Genomic DNA, 15,615 nt, shown 5'->3' on the forward strand with positions numbered 1-15,615 from the left:
CAGGAGACACAGGTTTGATTCCTGGTCTGCGGGGATTCCACATGCCATGGAGCGGCTTAGCCCATGTGCCACAGCTACTGAGCTTGTGCATCACAGTTACTGGAACCCATGCACCTAGAGCCTACGCTCCACAGCAAGAGAAGCCACCGCCGTGAGAAGCCAGGTCCCCACAAGGAAAAGTAGCCCCCACTAGCCACAACTAGAGAAAGCCCATGCAGCAACGAAGACCCAGCTCAACCAAAAATAAATAAAGAAGTAATTTTCAAAGGATTAAACATTCTCAAATACAAAGAGGGAGAAACAAATCAGAATCGTCAATATTTGAGGAAAATCAATAATGAGGGATAAAGATGGTCACCAATGTCAATAAACATGAGAAGTGACACTTAAGGAAACAGAGTTCCTAGTTCAAAAAGATACCCTGAAAATTATAATTAATACCTTCAGAGTAATGAGAGTTTACCATATTACGAATGTGAAATGTGATGACCAAAATTAAAACCACAGTAAATTCTTTTCTCACAGTAAGCTAAGTGAATAGTAAAATAGCTGTAAGTGGGGATAAATCTGATAAATTCTTCCAAAAACAGGGGAAATGTCAATGATAAAGTATATAAAAAAGTTAAGAGAATATGCAAACTTTAATAATCATCTCAAAGAAACTTAGAGACAATGGAAGTAATAATTTGATAAAAATACTGTCATGGCTATTGTTATATAGCTTTTTTATTTTTTATATATGGCTAATATAAATTCTCATAACTGAAGACATAATTCTTTATATTGAAGAGTCTACCAATCATTAAGCAGGGTGAAGAAACAAGTCCACAATTTAGACACATTAAAATGAAGTATGGTGGGGGGGGGGGACTTTAAATCTTTGAGAGAGAAGAAGTATAGTTTAGAAACAAGAATAAAATTATCAATCCTAAACACTAGAATTGAGTAACATCTTTACAATATGAGAAAAAGTTATTTTGATCTTCTAATTTGATAACCAACTATTACTTAAGTGTAAGGACAAAATAAATTCACTTTCAGCATGTAAGAATTTGGAGAGTTTACCATCACATAACTTCTCTTAAAAGAATTATTGATTGATGTGCTCCACAAAATAAAAGCTGAAAATGAGAGGAAGATGTGAGGTACAAAGAATATATATATGTGTGTGTGTATATATATATATATATATATATAAAAACACAGAAATCAATAAACTTATCATCTCTATATTCAATAATTATCTATTATAAAAAATTAATATATATTCAAAAGTAATACCTGAAATGTTTTTATTATATGTGTCAGAAAATCATGGGCAGAGAATGGATGGAAATTAAGGTTTTTGAGTAGGTCAAGAAAAGATAGTGATTAGGTTTCAGTTCAGTCACTCAGTCATGTCCGACTCCTTGAGACCCCATGAATCATAGCACGCCAGGCCTCCCTGTCCATCACCAACTCCTGGAGTTCACTCAGACTCATGTCCATTGAATCAGTGATGCCATCCAGCCATCTCATCCTCTGTCGTCCCCTTCTCCTCCTGCCCCCAATCCCTCTCAGCATCAGAGTCTTTTCCAATGAGTCAACTCTTTGCATCAGGTGGCCAAAGTACTGGAGTTTCAGCTTTAGCATCATTCCTTCCAAAGAAATCCCAGGGCTGATCTCCTTCAGAATGGACTGGTTGGATCTCCTTGCAGTCCAAGGGACTCTCAAGAGTCTTCTCTAACACCACAGTTCAAAAGCATCAGTTCTTCGGCGCTCAGCTTTCTTCACAGTCCAACTCTCACATCCATACATGACCACAGGAAACTTCTTAATAAAAATCATATTATTGTTTCTGTAAAACTGGTGAAGTTTCAATTTACTTATTGCTCAGGAAAGCAGAATAATAAAATAATTACCTATGAGCACAGATAGCACTAGATGAAACCATTTCAAATAATTTTTTGTTTACAGCTATTGACCAAAGGAAAGAGACAGAGAATTAGATTTTTTATTAAAAGTATGCTATTTTAAGTGATAAATATAATAGTATAGTATACTATTTTAGTAGTATATTAGTATATTATTTAATGTAATAATTAGTGGTCTTCACTGGTAGCTCAGTGATTAAAACAAACAAACAACAACAAAAATTTGCTTGCCAATCCAGGAGACACAGGTTCAATACCTGGATGAAGAAGAGCCCATGGAGAAGGAAATGCAACCCACTCCAGTATTCTTGCCTGGAAAAATCCCATGGACAGAAGGAGCCTGGTGGGCTACAATCCATGGAGTCACAAAGGAGTCAGATACAACTTAGCAACTAAACAACAGCAACAACATGGTAATTAGTAGTACACTCCAGTACTCTTGCCTGGAAAATCCCATGGATGGAGGAGTCTAGTAGGCTGCAGTCCATGGGGTCGCTAAGAGTTGTGTCACTTTCCCTTTTCCCTTTGATGTATTGGAGAAGGAAATGGCAACCCACTCCAGTGTTCTTGCCTGGAGAATCCCAGGGACGGGGGAGCCTGGTGGCCGCCGTCTATGGGGTCGCACAGAGTTGGACATGACTGAAGCGACTTAGCAGCAGCAGCAGCATTAATATAATAATTAATAGTATAATAGTTTAATATAATATTATGTAGTGATATAAGTGCTAACAATAATTATAAGCACTTTACTTAAATTTAGCAGAGACAATAGAAAGTGAAATTAATCTGAAGTTGATGATTTTTTCTTTGCTACAAGAAATATTATTTTTTAAAAGCTTCTAAATTAAAAAAAATTAGTTATGAAAAGATAGATGAAGTCATTATGTTTTACCTATGTACTTGGAATGTAGACAGGATTGTGAATCCTTCGGCTACAACACTAAACATTTGAGAGCTCTGACAATTACTGCATCAAACCCCTCCTCTCAGCTTGTGGTTTCTATTAGTTTTATACCACTCATGTTCATAACATATACTTTCTCTTCTAATTAGTGACTTGTTTGGCATTTTGTCTGTTTTTAAGTGGAATCACTGCTTATTGGTCATCTTTATTATTTTTTAAAATCATACCTTTTTCATTTTTGAAATGAAATGAAATGAAATTTCATATTCTTTTAGTCATCCTTTAATTCACTAGAAATTATTGTCAAGAAATGTTTTCCAAAAGGACTCAGGCATACTTATACTTTCTGGATTTTTTCATGTGAGAGGATGTCGACCTATAATTGCCTTTATTTTACTACAATGAATGAATCTCAACTAGTAGAATATCCTTCACAGTTTCTTTCCTTAGATACCTGAAGACACTGCTCTGTTGTAATCCAAAATTGAATGTTTCTGGAGCAATGTCTGATTTTGGCCTGAATTTTTATATCTTTTAGATCAGCTTTCTCTATTAGATGCTGGAACAATTCCTTTATGATTTTCCTTCAGTTTCTTTCTTTTTCAGAGAGATCCAATTTGGCTACTTAAAATTTCCTTCCTGATTTGAACCCACCCCTTATCTCCTTGGAACCTCTATTTTGACTTTGTGTTTTATCAAATCTCTGTAGACTGCTCTACTTTTACTTTCCAAATCCCATATTATGTTTCTGAGATGCATTCATATTAATGTACATGATTTTTGTTTATAAATATTAACTTTCCATTTTTTAAAAATGAATATTGTGTTCTAATATTCATTTTTTAAAAATGGAAAGTTAATATTTATAAGCAAAAATCATGTAGCACTTCAGTGAACATCCCAATACATGTCTCTCAGGGCATGAATACAAGAGCATCTCTTGGGGAGAAATCGAGGAGTCAAAGAATATGTTTATCTTCAGCTTTATTAGGTATCTCTTAAATTATTGTATAATCTTATTTTTCCACTAAAAGTGTAGAAGGATTTCTTTCTTACAACTCCCCCTTAAAATAGTGTGTAACACATGGTGTTACCAAACCATCTTGGGTTCACTGGCCCATGTGCAGTAAAACCAATCTACTGCCACAGGGCAGTGGTGAAGGCAAGTGCGGTGTTTACATCACACGGTGTCAGGCAGGGAGTCAGGCGTGCATGCGTGCTGAGTTGCTTCAGATGTGTCTGACTCTTTGTGACCCTATGGACTGTAGCCTGCCGGGCTCCTCTGTCCAGGAGATGTCCCAGGAAAGAATACTGGAGTGGATTGCCATGTCCTCCTCCAGGGGATCTTCCTGTTCCAGGAATCAAACCTGGGGCTCCTGCATTGCAGGCAGCTTCTTTACCACTGAGCCATCTGGGAAGCCCAAGTTGTTCAGGCACCTAGTGCTTTCCTACATGGATTTCAGGGAAAGGTTTTTAAAGGCAGGATGAGGGAGAGATTTGGGGGGTGTGTGATCAACTCATGGACATTCTTCTGATTGGTTATTGGGGAGGTAATTGAGAGTGAACATCATCAACAGTCTGGTTTCAACTGGTCTGGGTCTGTGTGCTTGTGGGCAGCATATAGTTAACTTCTTTCACCAGGTGGGAGTTTTAGTGCATGCCAAACAGCTCAAAGGGTATGGCTCAGGATATTATCTATAGCCTTTAAGGGGGAATGAAAGTTCCTTGACTTTGTTTACTGGCTAAACTATTATTCTTTTGTCTTGCTTGATTGTTTTCTGTTGTTTCTGCATTTTCTCACTTCTCTGATAACATTCATTCTTTGAAACTTAGAGGCCTAGGCTAAAGTTTATCTACAAACAAGAAGCAGGCAGAAGACATGGGGAGTCTGTTTTGGGAAGGCACCATAGGGTCCTGCTCAGTTATAATGGTAAAATATCATATAAGTTTTACTATTACAGTAAGTCTTCCAAATACAAATCTTCAAGTTGCGAACTTTCAAAGATGTGCCCGTGGGTCCACATGTCCAGTCACATAAGTTGATTCTTGTGTCTGGAATCACACGCATGCAGCCTCGAGTGCTTGTGCTTTTGTGTGAAGTGAAGTGAAGTGAAGTCGCTCAGTCGTGTCTGACTCTGTATATTCTGAAGGAAATACTGATAATATTTGATTATCAACCTGTCAACTAAAAAAAGATGTACAACTTGAGAGTTGTGAGTTAAGTTTTATTCGGGGCAAAATGAAGACTGCAGCCTGGGAGGCAGCACCTCAGATAGCTCTGAGACACTGCTCCAAAAGGGCAGTCGGGGAAAGTCAATATATAAGGTTTTGGTGAAGGAGGAGTTCAATATCATGAAGCACTCAATTTACAAAAGGTTTTTTGTTAGTCTTGAGGGTCTGATGTCACCATGAAGGGGTTTAGTGCTTCTCTAGATATGAGGAGATGCAAGTATTGAGACAATAAAATCTGTTCCTAAAAACATCCAACTATCTAAAGACCTGTCCCACCAGATTCCCTGGAGCACAGAGTGCCTCACTCCACCCTGAACTCAGTCAGGGGTTGTTGAAGGTCAACAGCTATAGCAGCACGGGGTTCAATCTCAGTAGAGAGAGAGTGCAAATGCCTTGTTCAGTCATTGGCAATGCTCTTGGTGTCAATTTGTAGTTGACAAACTCAATTTTTATAATTGCCATTCAGTTAATCATTTATTACTTTTGCTGATTCAAATTTACAACTAACATTTTTCTACAAAACAGTCATTTATTCTTCTTATTCCCTAGATTTATTGACAATTTAAAATTACTTATTGAAATGTAATACTAATTAGTGAATAGGTAGTACATTTATCCCATCCATTGCCTTTTCTCTTTTTCTTTAAATTTGTATAGAGATTTATGCAGCTAAAATTAATTAATTATTGTTTCTTAAAGAATTAGCCTTTGATTTGCTGTTTACTTTTTGTTTTAAATCATTTTGGCTCTTCTCATTTACATTTCTTTCCTCCAAATTTCTTTAGTTTTACACAGTTCCTCTTTTGCAGTTTCTTGAGTTGAATATGTTTTGCTCATACACTTATGACTTATTTTAGAATGTGTTTCTTTATTTGCAAACATGTATTACCATTGTGGGCATTCTTTTTTGTAGATGTTTCTAATTTAGATCCACTTCAGTTCAAGAACATGACATTCATTCTTTGAAACTTAGTGAAACTCCCTTTGTGACCAACTGCTTAGATCTTTAGATCAACTAGTTAATTTTGTCTTCAAATCTTCCATAGTCAGTGTTAAACTTTGTTCAATCAACAGATCAGTTTCTGAAACATGTGTTTTTAAAATTGCCTGCAATGATTATGAATTTGTCCAATTCATTTTGTGAACTTTGTATTTAGAGACAATATTGTTTGGCAACTGCAAGTTTATGATTGTCCTCTGTTCTTGTTGGGTTGTAGCATTTATCATTCGGAGAAGGCAATGGCACCCCACTCCAGCACTCTTGTCTGGAAAATCCCACGGATGGAGGAGCCTGGTGGGCCACAGTCCATGGGGTCACTAAGAGTCGGACATGACTGAGGACTTCACTTTGACTTTTCACTTTCATACATTGGAGAAGGAAATGGCAACCCACTCCAGTGTTCTTGCCTGGAGAATCCCAGGGACGGGGGAGCCTGGTGGGCTGCCGTCTATGGGGTCGCACAGAGTCGGACACGACTGAAGCGACTTAGTAGCAGCAACAGCAGCAGCATTTATCATTATCATTATCATTATGTTGTTTTGTCATTGTGCCTTTCTTAATTCCACTTAACTAAAACAATTAATTTGCATTTTGTATTTTAGGTACTATCTTCTTATTTATATGACATATTTTACTTTGCAGACTCATCAGTGTTAAAAGTACTTTTACTTCATGAATTCCCAAAGGTGAAAAGAAAGGATTTGATGTTGCTCAGCAATGCAAAATAATGTTAATAATTAACTGAGGGGATCCATAAGAGATTGCACTGGATTAGTGGAATGATAGCAGTGGTACTGGTGGTATGTTTATATGTGAATGTGTGTATAAATACAACTTGCAGCATTTAGGACTAGATAAATAAAACCTGGTGGACTGAAAAGTTTTGAAGTATGGTAATATATCATGCTAAAAAATCTTCAAAATTTTAAAAAAATTTTGTTTTGGCAATTGTAGGGGGAAATCACAGCATAATTGTTTTCACACTGAATAAAAATTAATTGGCATTAGTTTAAAAAAAAAACACTCTTGAAAGCCTCCTTTTAATCCATTGTAGTCCTACATGTGGTATTAATTTACTTAAATTCTTACATCTAGAAAGTTCAACAAACCAGTGATATCTTTGTTGGATTCTTATGATTTATGATGATTTTACTTTTTCTGCTATCAATATGCACTGTGCCAACTAATTAATTAATTTGATGACTATATATACAGCGGGCTTCTCTCATAGCTCAGTTAGTAAAGAATCAGCCTGCAATGCAGGAGACCTGAGTTTGATCCCTGTGTCGGGAAGATCCCCTGTAGAAGGAAATGACAACCCACTCCAGTATTCTTGCCTAGAGAATCCCATGGACAGTGGAGCCTGACACACTACATTCCATGGGATTGTAAGAGTTGGACGTGACTGAGTGACTAAACCATACATACAGTGCTCATTTGTAACAGAACACTGTTTAAGGTTCTGGAGAGAAAAAGTCAAAGGGCAATATTTGGGGGACTCATACTTTAGTAATGAGGATAAATATATAAGAATGAAATAACATGAAAAATATTATGGGAGTACAAAAGAGGAGAATGGCATTGAAACATGTGAAATATCATGTAAGAAACGAGTTGTCAGTCCAGGTTCGATGCACGATACTGGATGCTTGGGGCTAGTGCACTGGAATGACCCAGAGGGATGGTATGGGGAGGGAGGAGGGAGGAGGGTTCAGGATGGGGAACACATGTATACCTGTGGTGGATTCATTTTGATATTTGACAAAACTAATACAATTATGTGAAGTTTAAAAATAAAATAAAATTTAAAAAAAAGAAAATAAATTAGAAATGAAAATGGAGTTAAAAGGAAAAAAAAAAAAAAAGAGGTTGTAGTGAATTCTGCTAAGGGTTGCTACTAAAGGGCATGGTGTGAGGAGACTTCACAAATGCAATGTCACCATATCCAAAGCTAAACAGTGAGAATATTTCATCAAGAGGTAAAGTGAGGGAAGTTCATTTTATCAAAGTGAATGATTTCAGCATAAATAAAGAGATGGGAAAGTTATGGGAACATGCCTGCCTTGACTGGGAAGAACAGGTAGTCCACTGTAGTTGGGGTATGAGGAGCTGGGTAAGGATTATAAATAAATTAATTAAAATTGTGTTTATTATATATAACACTTTTATGATGCCACTTTCTGTCAAGCACCATTTCTAAGTTCTTTGCATATGATATTTCAGTTAACTCTCAAAACAACTCTATGAGATAGCTCATATTAATATCTCCATATTACAAATGAAGAACTAAGTACAGAAAAATTGTTTGCCAAGGCCCCAGAGCAAGAAAGTAGTAGGAGTATAATTAAAATCCAATTGGCTTCCCTGGTGGCTTAGATGGTAAAGAATCTGCCTGCAATACCAGAGATCCAGGTTTGGCCTTGAGTCAGGAAGATCTCCTGGAGATGGAAATGGCAACCCCTTCCAGTATTCTTGCCTGGAAAATCCCATGGACAGAGGAGCCTGGCGGGGTACAGTGGTAGGCTACAGTCCATGGAGTCACAAAGAGCTGGACACGATTGCGCAACTAACACTTTCACTTTCATTGGTCTCCAGAGCCAGAGTTCACATTATTTTATACATTATTTTAAGTAATTTAAAAATTATGGAGTGAATTTTTGCAAGATCAGCTGCTATCATAAGAAAGCATGTAGATTTCATTCATTTTTCTATTTCCATGGCATAAATGATTCCCTTGGGACAATAGTTATTTGTTAAGTACCATCCAGATATAATAAAAGCAGAGGTGATACAGATGGAGACTGACAAAAGCCCCAGAGCCTGAAAACCCTAGTGTCATTTTTTAGAATTGACTATTAGCTTTCGTTACCAAAAGTTAAAACTTATATGCTGAGAAAATAGGACTGTGTTAAAATAAGCCCTCAGGAGGAAAATCAGAATAGACATTGTCAGCTGCTCCTGTCACTGTGAAAATGCAAACTTGTGAATTATTTCAGGCCCTTATACAGCCCTCAAGTTCTTATGGGCAAATGAGTTTATTTTAAAATGATTCAAACCACTTTAAGTTAATTTACCATTGTATTTCTGTGTTCTGGCTTGAAGCCAGCATCTTCCCAGTCCTAATTTGGTATCTAGTTGAATTCAAATTTTAAACAATATTCCCAGTGAAGCTAAACCCTTACCTCCTTAAGGACTCAGATAAAACTCCCCTCTATCGCTTTCCCATGCTTAGGTATACTGCTGAAACAAGCGGACAATGTATTTTTCCAAACAGGGATCAGGTTAACTTTGCCAAAATTTGATTATAAGAGACTCTCAGTCAACCAAACTCATACCATTGTTTGTTTCCTTTACTGATAACTCTACTCCCTGTTTCATGGCAAGCTCCAGACCCCTGGTCTACTTTCCAACCTGGCCATGACTCTGAGTACATCAGTGTGGCAGAAATTTCCACTACCACCACCACTACCCCCCACCCCCACCCTGCCTCCCTGATAATTTTCTACATTCTCTTTCTTTCAAACTTTACTGATGCTTTTTTCCACTCTGAAATATCTTTCCCAATTCTTCCCACCCCACGTGTCACAAAATTCTACTCAAACTGCAAAGACCCAGGTCAAGCACTATTCTTCTGCCAGAATTGTACTCCTTTAAAACTCTATATACAGAACATTAATTTAAGGCTTCTAAGAAAGCTCTCAACAAAGCCCACTTGGAATTGTGTTGTGTGCTAAGTCACCAGTTGTGATCGTCTCTTTGTGACCCCATGAACTGTAGCCTGCCAGGTTCCTCTCTCCATGGGATTTTCCAGGCAGTATCTTCCTGACTCAGAGATCAAACCTATGTCTCCTGCATTGCCAGGCAAACTTACCACTATTGCCACATGGGCTAGGAATTGAGTTATATGATACAATTAAAAAATATGGGTGTTGCTCTGCCATCTCTTTCCTTAATTAATAAATTTAGACATACCTAGTTCAACTGAGTCACCCCACTCCAGTTCTCTTGCCTGGAAAATCCCATGGGTGGAGGAGCCTGGTAGGCTGCAGTCCATGGGGTCGCTAAGAGTCGGACACAACTGAGTGACTTCACTTTCATTTTTCACTTTCATGCATTGGAGAAGGAAATGGCAACCCACTCCAGTATTCTTGCCTGGAGAATCCCAGGGACGCGGGAGCCTGGTGGGCTGCCGTCTATGGGGTCACACAGAGTTGGACATGACTGAAGCGACTTAGCAGCAACAGCAGCAGCAGTTCAACTGAGTAACATCATGGCATTAAAGGGAGCACCAGGGTTAAGGAAGAAAAGTATCAGTTAATAAATTCAATTTTTTTTTCCTTGTCACACAATGTAGTATTTTTAAAGACAGACTTGTATAGAATTTCAATAAATGAGAGGTAGTAATACTAATGCAAATGATGAATTTTTCTGTAACTGTAAATCATTCCTCATTACTTGAAGCCTGGTTCTATAGATCAAGCCTCTACACAAATATATCTCATCTTCTGAATGTAGTCATCAAAATCTACCTGAAAAGTTTTGAACACCTATCTCCTTATCGGGAATATGAACAACTACAAACATTGGAAACAGCTAAGCTATAGGATGATATAAAAATCTGTCAGTTTGAATCACAGATTGTAGTGTGTTTTATTCACACTTTAAATAGATGGTTTCCATTAAAAACCAGGGAATAATTCTTGTTATTATTATTCTGATTCTGGTTTTCTGATTTGTTTTTTTAGGTTTTGTATCAGCTTTTTACCTTGAGCAATCTCCACAACTAAATCTCCAGATGCCTCGAACTCAGAATTTATCAAGGTAACTTTTGCCCTTATTCCCTGCCAGGCTAAGAGATCCAGATGGAAATAAGAGCAGCTGCTCCTGGTGCCCTAGTTTGGGACACTTCAAACACAGCTTTAGCTTTATCCCATTTTAAGTACAGACATTTCAAGATCCCATGGAATGGGACACGACCCATCTCCTTTATATTTGGATGCACTTTTACTGAAGATAGATTGCAGGGGTGGGGGAGGGGAAGTAAGGGCTGGAGTGAGAGCCTATTGACGCCAGGTCAATGATATCTGTATTTTTAGAGTACCTTTCACTTCCAAGAATGTGTCCACTACAGCTTGGTACTTTCAGTCATAACAGGCCCTCAAAATTTAGGTGGTTTACAAAAAGAGGTCAGAGTGGTATTTCACTTGAGTTGAAAAAAAGGTGAATCTGGTTGCGAGCTGGACCTGGTCAGCTTTGTGCTTATTCACCTAACAGAGACCCTTCCTTCCTAGGGTGGAAGGGAGTCACCCTTCCCCTGATCTGCTAACAGCCTATTTTTACATTCAGGAAGTAGCGTTATTGCAGAATCATGAGAATTGGATATGGAAAGAATTCACGAAGCAATTTATTCCAACTGCAGGCCACTTAAGAATTTTTAGTCGGTTCTCCAATGGTGGTGCAGGCCACCACATTCATCTCTCTGTATGCTGAACTGATTTTACTTACCTAGGCTAAACTTCTGTCAGTTTCATAAAGAAAAGCATAGAGGTGTTAATGGTCTATTTATAGGTAGTTTTAAGTGGACTGGCTTCCCATGAAAGTGACATTTCTGAACCCATTTTCTTTCATATTACAGTTACTTTAGGATAAACAAAATTCCAAAATCCTCATACATTGATGAATAAATAAATAAATATATATATATATACACACACACACATATGTCATTTATGTCTGTTAAATAAAACTAGAATTCTATATAAAATAAAGTTACTTAAATCAATTAAAAATGAGATACCAAAATTTTTGAGACATGAATTACTCACCCTTTAAAATAAAGGGACTCATCTAGTAATTATCATCCTGAATATATATACAATAGCCAAATTTGAGTTATAGAATCAGAATGTAAGGGAAAAATGTGATCATTAAGCTAGTCTCATAACTAAAGAAAAATGAAGACCTAGACAAATCAAGGGACTTACTTAGGCTTAGGCTTATCAAAAATTTTTGGTAGGATTCTTTACTTCTTAACAAACCAGAGATCTTTGCACTATAGCATACTACTGTCAATTAATTTCTTAGAAACTCTGCAAATATCTGATTGAAGTTTTTAAGGATCAGTTCCCAAACAGCTTCAACAGAATTTGGTACAACATCTGATGCACTAGAAGTCTCTAAAAACCTATGATTAAATTAAGTTGTGGTGAAATGATTAGGCCTGGGAAAATTACATGCTTGAAAATACCATTGACCTTAACTCAGTTATAGGAAAACAGCCCCTGAGGATGGAAATCAGCAGGGGAATACTTTAGTGCCATCTCTACCTCTGAATTGTTGGGTGAAGGTGTTAGTTACTCAGTCATGTCTGACTCTTTGTGACCCAGTGGACTGTAGCCCACCAGGCTCCTCTGTCCATGGCATTCTCCAGGCACGAATATTGGAATGGGTCGCCATTCCCTTCTCCAAGGGATCTCCCCAAGCCAGGGATCGAACATGGTTCTCCCGCACTGCAGGCAGACTCTTTACCCACTGAGCCAGCAGTGAAGCCCTTAAATTGTTGGGTGAGTTCTGGTATTTACTGAACTTCTCTAAAATAGAGGTATTTAATTAAATCATTCCTAAGGCTCCTCTGAGAGCTCCACTAGTTCAACCAGCATAACTGTTCCTGCTCAATAAGTATTTATTAAAAGAATTTTGCACATATGTTCAGTGAAAAATTCTTTTGTCATGTAAAGTTCAAAGTATGTCTTTCATTGAAAGAAATTAATGAGGAAATGTTAACTAAGCACATTGATTTATTTTACAAACAACTATACTGTATGTAATCTTTGTGAGGTTATGCCCTAGTGCTCTGTAGTAATAAATACACACATTTAGTTCTGAAAGGAGACAAAAACTTGAAAAATAATATAAAAAAATATATAAGTAAGCCCCCTATTGAAATGACTTCTATTCACAAAGGAATTTTTAGCCTGAGGATTCACCAACATGGAAAATATAAAATGAAAGGTAATGAAGTGAAGGTGGGAGAAAGACTAAAATGTCTGGGAAATTCTTAAATTAAAAAGTTTCTTGGCTAAATTGCATTGCTGTATGGCAGAAACCAACACAATGTTGTAAAGAATTTTTCCTCCAATTAAAGAATAACATTTAAAAAAGTTTCTGCAATGTCATGAAAGTGCTATGGAAAGGTGACCTGATTGCCATAGACCAATAGCTTAACATTGCACAGAATGCCTAGAACGGGTCATTTATTTACTCTTTCTTCAGCAAAATATTTTCAAAATTACACTTTGAGATGGTTATCATCATGGAAATATGTTTGATTTATAATTTATGGGAAATAATAAATTGTATTTGTTTTACAGAAATAGGTGTCAGATTCAATATTTCTAGAAGGTATTTATTCTACATAAATGCTTATTAGTATGCACACTACATATCACTTGTTTGATGTTAACGAATACAGTCATAATAAAATGCAGTCTAAATGTTTGTCAGGCAGGAACCTTTATAACCTGGAGATTAAGACTAAACCATATGACTTTCTTTCCTGAAGCTTTCAACTTTTTCACCTCCTTGACATAGGGCTTTCATCACGGTACCTGGAACTCATGGTTGCAACCTGCTTCTTCATGCACTTGACCTTCCCCACTGAACTGTATTTGAGGACAGAAAACATACCTATCTTCATAAACTCAGATTAGACCTATTTCTAAGACATATTAAATGTTTTTAAACTAATTAATGAAAATTAAGGTCTGTGTTTTGGTGACATTACTACACTTACTATCCATATGAACAAAGTTAATGATCCTCTCTGACCCCACACCCGAATGTGAAAAAGGAGAATAACAGTGATTACCTGGCCACAGAGGGATTGTATCAATCAAATGGAAAAGAGGATGTGATTGTAACTGGCTTTAAAAATGAATTATTATTTAATTCAATTTTTCATATTTTTTGGTGGTCACCACTTAGTAAAAAAGAAAAAAATTATTACAGCACTAAATAAGAGAAAATAAATTTACACAGGATTGCACTTTGGACATTAAAATGTTTTTTTTTTCCTTTAAACTATATGACATTAAGAACTTCCCAGAAAGATTACCTACTAACGTGAGAAACCAGTGCAATTGAATTAAAAATGTTATCAAGCAGTATTCATTATTCATTTCATCCATTAGGTCATATCCCCACTGTTGTCTCATGATTCTGTGCTTTTCACCCTTCAGGCTGGTTTACCTCAGAACATGGATATAAAGGATAAAAGAGAGCACAGACTCATAGAATCTGATCACTTTCTTTCTGTATCACACTGATTTCTCTTTCGTATCTAGTACCTTTCCTATGGGCTTCCCTGGTGGCTCAGATGGTAAAGCAACTGCAATGTGGGAGACCTGGGTTCGATCCCTGGATCGGGAAGATCCACTGGAGAAGGAAATGGCAACCCACTCCAGTACTCTTGCCTGGAAAATTCCATGGACAGAGGAGCCTTGTAGGCTACAGTCCATGGGGTCACAAAGATTTGGACACGACTGAGCAACTTCACTTCACTTCACCTTTCCTATATCTGTTCCAGTTCAGTGTCTTTTCAACCACTGGTGAAATAAATACATGTCAAGTTGCCTCTCTCAAATCTCCTTTAGACATATTACTTGCTGAATAAATCCTCATTGGTTGATTTATTATATTGCTCTCATTGTCCTAGTCTCTTGCCTCAAAATCCGCATCTGTCTCGCTTTTTAGTTCCCCAATGAAAGATTGGAAACTCTCTCAAACCCAACCTGGGATCGGTACACAGTATGTGGAACAACTATATAGAAATCCAATGTTCAAGGAAGTCTTCATATACTTACACTTACTGAGGGTGGGAATTTGAAAATTATCAAGTCCAATATTTTCAATTTAAGGATGAGAAGGAGAGAAGGGGGAGGGCTCATGGTTTAAGCTCACTGAGCTTATTAGAAGCAGAGTTAGAATTAGAACTTTAGTTTCTGGACTCCTAATTTAGAGCTCTTTCCACTAAACAATTCCATCCCCTTTTCTAGCGCTAAAGTCTTAAATACTCAGAATTGTTTAGTACCTTTAAATGGCCTAGTGTAAATTCCAAGGACTATTAGGCTTCATTCCTCCTGGGGTCACCCTGACACACAGCCCTAAGCCAGCCATTTTCAGATCGACCCAGGGACCAAAGAAGGTATCTGTGTTATTGAGTGTGGTTACATTAGTGACTACAAGTATCTGCAGTTTTAAGGACTCTTTACGGATCGCGTTTCCCTGCAAGTTGCACTGCAATGACCCAGACACAACACTGACAGCTGTGGAGTAAATAAATAAAAACAGAGTATTTTGATCCGAGTTGGGGGGAGGGGCCAGTGAGAGGTTGGGGACAAGAGGAGAAAGAGGCAGACAGAATGAAGTGGCCACAGCTGTGAAAAAGAACAGATGCTGGCCAGGAGAGAGGGAGAGAGCAAGAAGGGAGGAGAGGGAAGATTAGGGTTCTGCTAATGTCAGAAATATTGAGGCTCTTGGAAAGGGATACAAATACTTGGGACAGGTGG

This window comes from Bos taurus, chromosome 1 (assembly GCF_002263795.3).
Source record: "Bos taurus isolate L1 Dominette 01449 registration number 42190680 breed Hereford chromosome 1, ARS-UCD2.0, whole genome shotgun sequence".
NCBI lineage: Eukaryota > Metazoa > Chordata > Mammalia > Artiodactyla > Bovidae > Bos > Bos taurus.